The 12,234-nt window shown below is 37.9% G+C and overlaps 1 long non-coding RNA gene across 1 annotated transcript; it reads right to left on the bottom strand.

Moving 5' to 3' along the window:
• Nucleotides 1–1,792: 1,792 nt before the first annotated feature.
• LOC110990458 (uncharacterized) lies at nucleotides 1,793–9,072 on the bottom strand. Its single transcript, XR_002599838.2, has 3 exons — nucleotides 8,975–9,072; nucleotides 3,929–4,479; nucleotides 1,793–3,673 (listed from the first exon to the last, which is right to left on the bottom strand). It is a non-coding gene; the product is annotated as an uncharacterized LOC110990458 (long non-coding RNA).
• Between the last annotated feature and the right edge of the window lie 3,162 nt (nucleotides 9,073–12,234).

The raw sequence follows: 12,234 nt of genomic DNA, 5'->3' as shown, positions 1-12,234 counted from the left end.
TGGCAGTTTGAAGCATGAACAGCTCCTTCTTGTAAATGTAAGGAAGAATGTCTTCAGATGATTATGTTCATGACCATAGCCTATCAAGGTTGAAGTAGGCATGGTCGAGACAAGAATTCATCATACATACATGTAGTCTAAATCGTACAAGGATTGATGAAAAGTTTTCATTCTTCATTAAGGACAAAACTATTTTGTAATCAATAACCTTTTACTGCACTATGCTTCACAAGTAGTATGATTGTATGCTTCAGCTTAAACGCTTACAGATTTCATCTTGTCAACAGCAAGAAAACAATGAAGTTTGCCGATCTTGTCACTATCATTCCTGTAGGCTTCTCTGAGGATGATCCATTGTTTTTCAACTTTTCCACAAGCTCACAGCAAATAATCTTTTCTCTTCCTTCTCTTTCCCCAAAGAGAACACAGGAAAATGATGATGGCTGCGATGATGTATGAACTTTTATGCTCATGTTTTCTGTGTTTCACAAATGTGCCCCACATACCATAGATACTTGAACATGTACTACCTGTTCAGTATGCATTCACTGAAAAAACGTGTACATATACTGTACATGTTTAAAAGTTCTAACCATTTTTGAAAATTTTAATTACAGGTTTTGCCCTAACACCGATGTATATTCATAACACTGTATATTCAGTGCTTGTCCAAGTTACTTGCGTGAGACTTGAACTCATGACCCTCTGCTTACTAGTGCATACTTGTGGGTGACATCTTTTCAGGGAGTTTTACAGATTACATGTATTTTACCATAAGATTTTTTTAAATCTCATCAGGTGGGATGCATTCATGTGATGATTCACAGCCACATCCAGAAGACGAAGTTGACAGTAGCACAAAGTGATAAGGTCATAAGATGGTAATTTTTTCTGGACATTGAGTTTGCCAACCTCGAACAAGTAGATATTGGTTTTACCCATTCATGAAGATACAGAATTTTTTGTAGGGGTAGAGTGGAGTGGATGGGTGGGTGGTGGGCATATTGCAGGCTTGGTAGTTAGTTCCACAGTTTTGTTTTGTCCATCACAAGTCTTCCCAAGTCTGTCACAAATCAAGCAACAGGTCAATTTCAAGGCAGTATTACAGGTCTGGTCTCAAGTAACATTGGATGAACAATGATAGAGGAATGCTTATTGGAATTGTGGCTTGGCTTGAGACTGGTTGACTTTGTAATGGATTTGAAAGCAGTATAGTGATTTGGGGTGGACTCGACCACAACTCTCCTAAAGAGAAGTCTACTTATTTGACTAAAATTAGAGATCAGAGTTTTACAACATACTGTAAACAGCATTTATGAAAAGGCTTGTCAAATTAAAGGCACATGCATTTTTAATGAACGGTTGGTGAATGGCATGTCCTTTGTATCTGTTTTGTTAAAAAATTATCTGTGAATTTAAAAAAATATTTACTCGGTCATTTTAAATGAATGACTTTCATTTTGCCGTATCTTGTACATATAGTGAAATTGTATGTTACTCTCTGAAATCAAGAGAGTTCTTTTTTTTCTTATGAGTGTTAAGCTACCTGCTAATATCAGTGAATCTAAATATTTGTACAGTACATGTACACTGGAAAGACCAAGATTATGGATGATAGTAGGCGTGTGAGTAAATACTTAATCTAGGCCAATAAGGGTAAGATGGCAGACACTGCCAAACTTTAAGCCGTCGCAGTGATGGACAGATTCATTAACAACTGTACTTTTAGTAACAAAAATTTGACTTTAAACCTGCAATAAAATGGAGATTCCGCATTACTTTCATGTTTTGTTTCACATGGTTTCAGTTGATCAGTTCCTGTGTTTGTGCATTTATCAAGAAAAGGGGTTCCTTGTTCCAATGATGTTGACCTCAAAGACTACCACCGACATTAAATAAAGTATGAGTGCATCGAAAGGAGTTATCAAACATGTAAATGTTTTTGATTTCTACAACAGTGAGCAGCGTTTCCCGATCAATTTCGGCAAATGAGCAACCAAGCCATTCTTTTATTTTATTTAAGTAGTTTTTAATGGGGTTAAGGTCCATCAGTGCACATCACTGTTTTCTAAAGAGGCCTTCAATTAAAATACAATTAGTAAAAATTTAAATTATTATAAAAACCATTATACATAAAGAGCAAAGCAAAAAACATTTCACAGTGAAGTTACATAGAACATAAATACGGGAAAGACTAAAACTTAATAAATCAAACTTAAAATACAAAAGTCTATAAACAAATATACATAAAAATGAGCCCATTGGCAGACCTTTACAACACAGTGTTCGGATCACACACTATTATTAATAAGATAAGATGATATGATTAATTGGTTCGACGACATAGTTTGGCAAATAATTCAAATTATCTGAATTTAAGATGTGTGCCTTGGTTTGCTTTTTAAACTGACGAGCGGTTTTGGAAAACCTGAATTCGATTTACATATTATTGGCAGCTTGAGCACAGACTGTACAACAATAGTCACTGTGAGGCGGAATGAGAGTATTGTATGAAGTATAACTGGTATACTGGTCCACATACCAACTCTATCGTTTCATCACTCCAAGTCTTTCAGACAGTGTAACAGTTCTTTGAGTACCCCACCTAAGATACTGGTCAAATCACACACCAAGAAATTTGAACTCGGTTGTGGCTCCTTAATGCAGGTGCCGTTCACTTTAATTTCCCTGACACATTCGTGGTCTTTTGATGGAAGAATAGATTTAATTATCTTCCACAACTGTTTGTCATCACTCTTATTATTCTGAATGATATTTGAGTAACATGGTTTCTAAGCATATTTGATTGCATTAGTGGTCTGGTTTAATTGGTACGGTATAATTCCCAATCCCAAGATGTACCACTCTTCTGGGTAACTCTTTTACAGAAATCATAGTGTTTGGACAAAGAATTTCCAGTTTGAACAGTGAAGGTAAATTGCCCTTGATAGAATTTCCATCCAGGGGCATGCTGATCCGCAATTTCAATGAACTTGTTTAAAAGCAGCCCATACATATCAGAGTTATTTAGTCGACATATCATTTCCCAATTGACTTTTCTGAGATCGTAGTTAAAATGATCAACATCAAATTTGCGGAGAGTCCGCGATTTTCTAATTGTTGGTTCACGGGCTTTGCAGACCATATACACAATATTATGGTCACTAAACCCAATTGAGATGTTGCGAGAAGAGAACACTTTATTTTGGTTAGATACCACTATCAAATCCAGACCTCTGCCACGTGTAGGGGTTGTGGGTGAGATTATGCGCGTCCCATCATTCTTGATAAAGTCAGCCATGTCATGAGGCGGGGTGTCAATGCAAAATTGTGGCATTTTATTCACGTACACCGCACTGGTCAGCGTCACCATCCATTCATTGTCGGTCGTTGATGCCGTAAATGTTCTTGCATGTCCTTTACCTTTATCAGCTCGCGGGCTAAGCTGGCCGCATCCCGGCAGTTGATGGTAAACAGTGTGGCAAATAGTTTGTCATTTTATGTAGTGGGTGAAATTACTTAATACTTGCCAGTTTCGACATTACGGAGAATAAATCCACATTCATGATCCCCGCAAAAGAAGATCTGGGGCAGTCATGCATCTGTACGCTGTTAAATGTCCCAGACCACTCGTCCGATAGGTGATGCGTCCAGATAACTGTTCACTTGTCTCCTTATACACAGAAAGTATACACAGAACCAAGAAAAGTTCGTTGTCATCGTCTGTCCCATTCCCTTAGGAACTTTTTTGGGATCTTTTGAAGGGGGTCTGGGGCACTACAGGCAAGTAAGCGAACATTGGTATCCAATGGTTATTTTATCTTTTATCATTTCATCCGGGGAGTGATTTTAGAAGGACCTTGAGGTCTTGTTCACGACCCTTGACACGGTCAAAAATTAATAATAATAATAATAATAATAACGTTACCTGTCTTCAGTTGCTCTTGTAATATAGCAATACTTGTTCCCCGGTGCGACATCATGCTCACTATGTACCATAAAACTACACCCACTACAAAGTAAATATTCTGGTTTCAAACCCAACTACGAAAACCATATTCATTAAAAATACAGACAGCCATAATGTTTCACACATCGCAAATGGTACTGACGCACCGAACAAAAAGATGAAAAGACTTTTTTTTAAAATAAAATGAGAATTAACAATTTTCTGATTGAAAAGAGGATATATTTTCTGCACACTTTCTCCCAGAAGTTGAAACTCACATTTCAAACTGAGTCTGTGTGTAATGAAAACTTGTAGTGGTATGAAAAAGTAATCGATTTGTGCATTGACATGTGTAAACGACAGCAAGGACAATTTAAAAGTCACCAGAAAGCCTAAACAAGGCACTCATAACGAAACAATGACTCTTCGTGTTCTCAAAATGAGCTCAATACGTAATGATTGATCATATCGACATCTACAGTGAAAACTAATTGAACTTACACAAGACATGCTTTTCAGAAAGTCATTATCTGAAAAAAAATGGAATGAACGAAAAGTTGATTACTTTTAAAAGGAAACGCAAACCACTCCGAATGATTGATGATACGCAAGATAGCGAACACAACGAGTGGACAAATTAAGTAGAACAGAGGACCGATGAGAAAAATATAAAATACATTTTCTCGCCAATGATTCAATGAACTTTCTCCAGCTTGCGATCGCTATCAGTGTAATCGAGTCTCTCCAGTGACTGAGATATGATGACAAAATATTGCTGAAAGTAAAACAGGCTTATATAGAGAACAGCCGTGTTCCTTAAAAAAAACCTTCGTAACAGCTATCAAAAGTCTTTTTAGATATATATGTATTTAAGGAAAATATTCACGAAGGATGTTTGTTGTTGATAACTTCAGGCAACTTCGGGTCTGTGAGACAATCCTCCTCTGACATCCTGCCCATAGACATTGGAAAAATTGTGAACTGTTAATAGAAAGCCCGTACCAATTAATGAATAACTATGGAGCTCTGGAAGTGCCATCCGACTTGTTGGGATCCTGACATACTTTTTCTCTGGATGAGAACATAATAAGGGCAACATGTCGACATCCTGAGATAATTTTTCACGGGATGACGACATCGTGAAAGTTGGATGATGACATCCTCAAATAATTTATCATAGGATGACGACTTCCTAAAAGTTGGATGGAGACCTCATGTGATATCATTATCACAGGATGTCGTCATCCAGAGACATCCAGTCAGGAGCTCTGGAAGTGCCATCGGACATGTTGACATCCTGACTTATTGTTTCTTGTGTATGGAGCTCTGGAAGTGCCATCCAACTTGTTGAGATCCTGCAATACTATTTCTTGGGATGACGACATCGTAGAGGTAAGATGTCAACATCCTGAGATACTTTATCATGGAATGACGACATCGTAAAAGTGATATGATGACATTATTTGTCAATAATAGCCTTGACAAACCACCTCGAAAACAGGTGGTCTGAGATGGCAGAGTTTTCAAAGAATTGTTCTGTAGCCATACATGATATTATTTAAATGATGTCTCACCACCTGTTACAGTTGTCAAGTAGACATCAAGTAGTAGGCGAAGAACAGTTCTGGAGCAGCCCCCTCCTTTTCACTCCTCCCAAACTAAAAGGGACTCCCCCCTTTTCACTCATCACTCCCAAACTAAAAGGGACTTCCCGAAGCAGAACTCGTGACTCCCCAGACCAAAAAAGGGACTTCCCCGGGACTTCTGTACTTCTCGGAAAACTTACCTCTGCCCCTGAAGCTTCGAGAAAAAATGGGATTAAATTAAAAAACCTTTGAGAAAAAAATGAAATAATTTTTAAAAACCTATAATAAAATAGACATGAAAATAGAGATAATAAACCAAGCACCAAACACCGATTGCCACTTCGGCAAAAACACAACCGAGTCTCTCTACGTGATAGATGCTTGTGATTCCAATAATTGTTAAAATTCTATTCATATTGACCGATGTACCGAATGCGTAGTAGATTGCAAGTACTGTAGCAATTGCACCGACTGTCTAGATTGCACCAACTGTGAAAATTGTGAAAATAGCGAGGGTTGCTCATATTCTACCAATTGTAAACAATGCACAAATTGTGAAATATCTCTTGATTGTTCCAACTGTGAATCTTTCATCGGGTGTGGCGGCACGAACCGTTGTACAAACTGCATCTCTTGCGTTGATTGTATGTATTGCGACCAATGCGACGATTCAGAACTGTGCACCGACTGCGTAAAATCCCGCGAATGTGAAAGCTGCGACGATTGTAAAGAATGTACCGGTTGATTTGATTCTTACGCCTGAGAGCGCTGTGACAACTGTACCGAATGTCAACTCTGTATTGATTGTGACCAATGTACCGGTTGTTTTTGTTGCATCAACTGTCGCAATATAACTGGTGAATCGTACTCAGTATTTGAATCATTTGAATCTGAAGGCGACAGCGGCTATGGTTGCTACAAGAAGTACAAGAAGATTAGACTAAGAACACCAGACGATGCCGAGCCAGAATCTGACTTGGATGAAGAAGCAGAGAAACTTGGCTTAATAATTAAACACGGCGAAGAAGTAGAAGTAAAAATAACCGAGACCCCGACAGTACCGTTACCCGAAGACTTCCGCGAAGATTACAGGAGTTTAATTAACCTGGCAGATTAACTCGGGAAAAAATGAGAAATTATAATCACCTGTATTGTAAAACTAGAACATGTCAACCCAAATTTACATAGTTTCAGACGACTACGAGCGTCTCAATGCCAACAATAGCGATCCCAATGTCGCATACGGTCCTTTTGATGCAAGTAAATCAACCATTTTAAATCCCGTGATTAAAGAAGGTAGTTACGCAACCCAATGTTGTTCCCCCTTTATTATACCGCAACGGCCAAGAAAAGCGCCTGCTAATTATGATGACAGACCCGACTTGTTACGGGATAAATCCCCTGTATAAATATGGCACACGAGATAAAACTCCCAATAATATTATAGGTCGTCAAATCTGTTATCAACTACATAAGCGAATGTTGCGTATACTCGACGATATAAATTTGGCGGCTTACGAGCACATTAAAACACAGGCCGAGAAACAAGCTACCACCAAGCCTATCATACCGTCTTCCACAATAAACGCTTTTTAATGCAAAGCCAGTCGCGATATCGATGATTTAAACAGGATAGAATACGTCGTTAAACCTGGGTACACAGACAAGAATCGCATGTACGTTGAAATAGATTCTTACACCTCGTTATTTGACAATCGAAAGAGGCCCATTACGTCGTCAAATATTGAGAGATTTATAAATAAAAGACGCGATGCTCAGTCATTCATTTAACCAAAAAGACGTGTATTACGGAACCCACGGTTCACTGTCTTGCGGTGCCAGTGTTAGGTATACTGTTTCAATGTTGAAAGTTAGAAATGACGGAATAATTTCAAATAAATCGGCATTGCAAGTGTAACGGGGGAAAATGGCACACTTCAGATGAGAATAAAAAAAAGAAGAGACTTGAAGAAAATAAAAAACTTGGGGAACTCGCTAAAAAACTTTCAAAAGGATCAAAAGGGATGAGTCGCAAGAAGTCTAAAAGAATAGGGATACGGAAGCTGAAACTTGATTCCAACGACAAAATCTTTTATTTCTTCTAAGAAATATCTCCCAAGAAGGAATGCAACTAGAGAACTAAAAAACAGGACTAGGTCAAAAATCAGAGAATTGTAGAAACCAAACCTAAAATGTAGGAGAAATATGACCAAGACCAAAATCAAATTTAGAAATTAGACCAATCCTAGACCAAAGTAAACCCGCAACAGAATCAAGGTAGGGCTTAACCAATCTAAAACAAGACCAACCCAAACTAAAAAGACAAAAACAAGAACCAACAAAACCAACACAGCTAGCACCTAAGAGAAGTTACAGATCAATTCAACTCAAGCGTTAACTAACCTGTAAGTCAAAGGAAAAGTAATAAAAACCATATAAATACAAGTTGAAGACAAAAAAATTATCCAATGCACAAAGTACTACTCTGCACATCCACAGTTGCTCAATCTGCATCATAAACTTTTTTAGCTTCAGTAACAAACATGTGCAGTAAGGCTGAGACCTGCCAAAACTCGTGAATATCAATGAGGTAATAAACAAAAGGTCCAGCCACTTCCAAGAAGGCAGGCCACACTAATCCTTAAACCCTGCAATTACCTAAGCCTCCTGCTGAAACATGTGCACAAGCATATGGGAGTCCATGAACAAAGAAAACTGACTTGCCCAGGATGCATGTACTGGCTGCATGGTTACAAAATACATGTACATACTACACACAGGTAAAAGCACACAAAAAAATTGATAATAGAATATACGCACTCGAGTTCAAGACTACATAATGAAGAAAAGTAAAACAAATCTCTCTGTGTTCTGTCATATGTACCATCTAAGTCAGCAGAAATACACTTCAACTCAATTTATTCTGCTTCACTTTCAATCATGGTCTGGAGTGAATCTACATAGCAATCCTCATCCTCATAACCAACTTTAACTTAAAATGTTCATAAGCACGGACTTAAGAATCAAATCCAAAAGCAGAGAACTAAAATCGCAGATACAATCTATTTGTTACTAAAAAAAAGAACTACATAGACTCCATCGTCAATCTTCCTAGTGAAGAACTTTCAAAAAAAATACACTTGTGTGAATACAAACACTATCTTCATATTTAAACAGGCTAAGCAACAATAACAAAAATATCCGAGTAGCCCAAAAGTTTTCAGCAATGAGCAAAACACCTTGTAAATGTTACAGTCATCTGGCTAGAATTTGGTTCAAATCTTACAAAAGAACACTTGGCCAATAATATGAGTAAAGATGAAACAATATCTCAAACAATGAAAGTGACATCTATCATGAAAAGCAGTCAGCTGACATAAAATACAAAAGTCTTTCTCTTTAACAATACAGATTAATACAGAAATAAAAGTAAACTCACCAAGTCCACCGAAGGTCTGAGCTTTCAGGGCAGAACTTGACTGGTATTTAATAGGTATGTTACTTCACCGACTGCCAACCTGTTTACTGAGACTTGGGCTCAAAGCATGCCCACAGTGCCTGCCCAGTTGCATGAGTCATCATCAAGTAAACAATTATGAGGGGCACAATGCAACTTTAGGATGGGTAGACTAGGGGGTGCTACTCCTATACAGTGCGTGGACATTTGCATTTAGTACAAAGGAAAAAAAACTAAGTTAAATCTGCCCCTGCTACACAAGCCTTTTAAAGGATTTGACCGTAACGAATCTGAGCCTGAATTGGAAACTGAATCTGCAACGCCCATGAATTAAAGGAGAATTAACTAACTTAAAAATTACTTTAAGTCTCAGCTATTCCCCGGAAATAACTGGGGTTAATTTTGCGTTCCTTTAACAAATAACTAATCATAAACATGGACGGTCATTACATATCACCATATATTAGCCAGCTTTATGAATTAATTGGCGTTAAACCAACCGCAGAGGCGTACAAGAAAATAGAAGAAGACACGTGTCCACACACCAACAGAATGAAAACAAGAGACATATCTAAACTTTTCTGCTGCAATTGTTGATTAATATTATAGTATAGGCGGCAAATACAATCAGCGTTTTGTTTACAAAAAGCCGAAAAAATCAAAGTCAGGTAACGTTTTAAACAACTAAATGTCCAACTGGACACCGAACAAGCTGGTCTCGTCGAACATAAAGTAAACCAAATTTTAGCAGGTAAAATTTCTCGCGGACAACCACTCAGGTCTTTGGTAGCGGTGTGTTATCAAGACGTAACCGGGCAAACTGCAGAAACCGTAAAAGACCTGTTTCAAGTCTCGGAGAAACACTTTACCGATGCCGTCAAAAAGTTTAAACTTACTTAGTAAATCAAACCGCAAAAGAAGGTCGCTCTTTTTGAAAACTTGTTTATAGTAAAATGGAGACGCATTCTTTTATTTGACTGAAAGCGAGCAGACGTTTAAATTAGAAAATAAAATCAATAATCTAAAGGCGATTAAAAGATTGAAGTCAGAAGAGTAAGCTTTCACACCGGATATTTCAACATTACAAAATCCACCAAAATCGAATGGCAAACTGAAATCGAAGAAGTCCGGCAGAAAGGCCAATCAAAGGACATAGATCAAGGAGAGCGGCTGTCTCACCAACACCAGATGCAGCAATCAACAAGAATGTTTTAAAAGCGCTTGAACTAACAGTGCCGTTCTCAGAATTAGACACAGACACTCTGGTTTTGCTTTATGACGTATTAAGAGATTATATTCGAGCGTACGAGGGTAGCAGAATTGAACGACAGAGTTAACCAAAAAAAACAAGTGACCTCGACAATCAAATAAAAACGTTAACAAATCAACGTTCAAGATTAGGGGCATCAGATGAAGAGAAAAAAAATACGCTAGTTTATCTCATACTTTTATCCCAAGGCCAAGTTGATATCTATGAAGAAGCCCGTCGCATCGCTTTAGAATTCATTCAAGAAGAATTGTTAGGCGACGACAATGAACAAAGAACATGTACCATTAGAGCCGCTCAAACCGAACCCAGACCCCCCTCTTTTAGTCACGGCTTCTGGTTCAAACACTCCGGTGATGCATCGATTGCACAAAAGAGAAACACCCAGAGATTTTTTTGGCAAGGTGGAGAACGCGAGAACGTCGTCATTCCACCCGGGTTTAACAACGTGGATTGTTTTGATTTTATTTTAAACGCCATTACCGGTGTGAGTTTTAAAGTTCACGAAAAGTCAAATTTGATGACAATTACGATAACAGATTTAAATCTCAGATTAAAGTTGGGTAAAGAAGTTGGTAAGTTGTTGAATCTGCCGAGAGGTAGGCTCGTGCCAAACGTTATTTACAAGGGGAAGATAAACACAAATCTCTTGGACGAGCTTTGGATACATTGTTGTGAAATAAACAACCATTTTAACTATTTTAACGGAAAACCTTCGTACGTATTGTGCACCAAGTCAGACCCGGGCGAAAGCGTTAAATTATTCGTAAACAAGCGAATAACTAGCTTTGAATTTTCGTTGAGAAACAAACGAGGAGAAGGCGTAAACAATAAAGACGGTACAATTTTACTCGAGCTACACATTTTTCAAACTTGCGTATAAAATATAATGGAAACGCATACTTTTTATTTGACCGAAAATCCACTGACGTTTAAATTGAAAAATGACATCAAACACAAAAGGTAATAAAGTCGTTAGAGTACAAAATATACAGTTTGAAGCTGGGTATTTTAACGTGACTGATGTTACTGAAATCAAGTGGGACACATACTTGGACGGCAGACACGCTAGTGTGAGTGAAAAGCCATACAAAGAATTAAAAACGATTTTTAGAGGCTTTTGAACAAGACGCACTAGATGCAAAAATTGAAGAACAACAACAAAGAATTCAGATTCTAAATTTACGGATCAAGGATTTATCAGTACAAATCGAACAAGAAAGATACGAGCCGTCAAAACAAGATTTACATCAGCGGATGTCAGATTTAAATCAAATAATAAACGATGAACGTGAAGGTCAACGATTAGCTTTAGAGGAAATCGAGATACAAAACAACGAGCCCATAAAACTTTTTCTCACGGGATTTAGAGGACCCATACTTGATAGACTTAACTCTCAAGCCACATCTCAACCATTACTCGAGGGCCAAAGAGGAAGCATCGTGGTGTTTCCCGGTTATTACGACATAGTTTGGTTTAACATTTTGTTAACGTCAATTCCAGGTGTATCTTTCAAAGTCCATTCAAGGTCAAATAGGGTGACCTTGGCCATTACGGACCTCAACCTCAAGTTGAGACTAAATAAGCAAGTAGTCAATTTGTTAAACCATACCCAAAATCAAACTTTTACCAGACATCATTTACGAAGGTAAATATGATTTAAACCCCTTGAAACTCACGTTTATTCACTGCAAACAGCTAAATACTCATAACAACTTTTACAACGGACAGTCTTCGGGCTTGTTGGACGTGATACCTACCGAGCCCTACTCATATACAATGCCTGACAGTAAAATGCCTAAAAGGTTAATAGACAGAAACATTAGCGGATTTGCCTTTTCTTCAAAAAACGAGCGAGGAGAACTGGTAAACAACAAAGGCGCTAGAATTTTAATGGAGCTAGCCATTTTGTAAAACGCATATATAATAAAAAGATGACGACAAACAATCAGTCAAACATGTACCCAGACTTGA

This window comes from Acanthaster planci, linkage group LG16 (assembly GCF_054643075.1).
Source record: "Acanthaster planci isolate LZ-2023a linkage group LG16, COTS_SCS, whole genome shotgun sequence".
Taxonomy (NCBI): domain Eukaryota; kingdom Metazoa; phylum Echinodermata; class Asteroidea; order Valvatida; family Acanthasteridae; genus Acanthaster; species Acanthaster planci.
The sequence above is the reverse complement of the archived record's forward strand: the minus strand, read 5'-3'. Positions and strand labels throughout refer to the sequence as shown.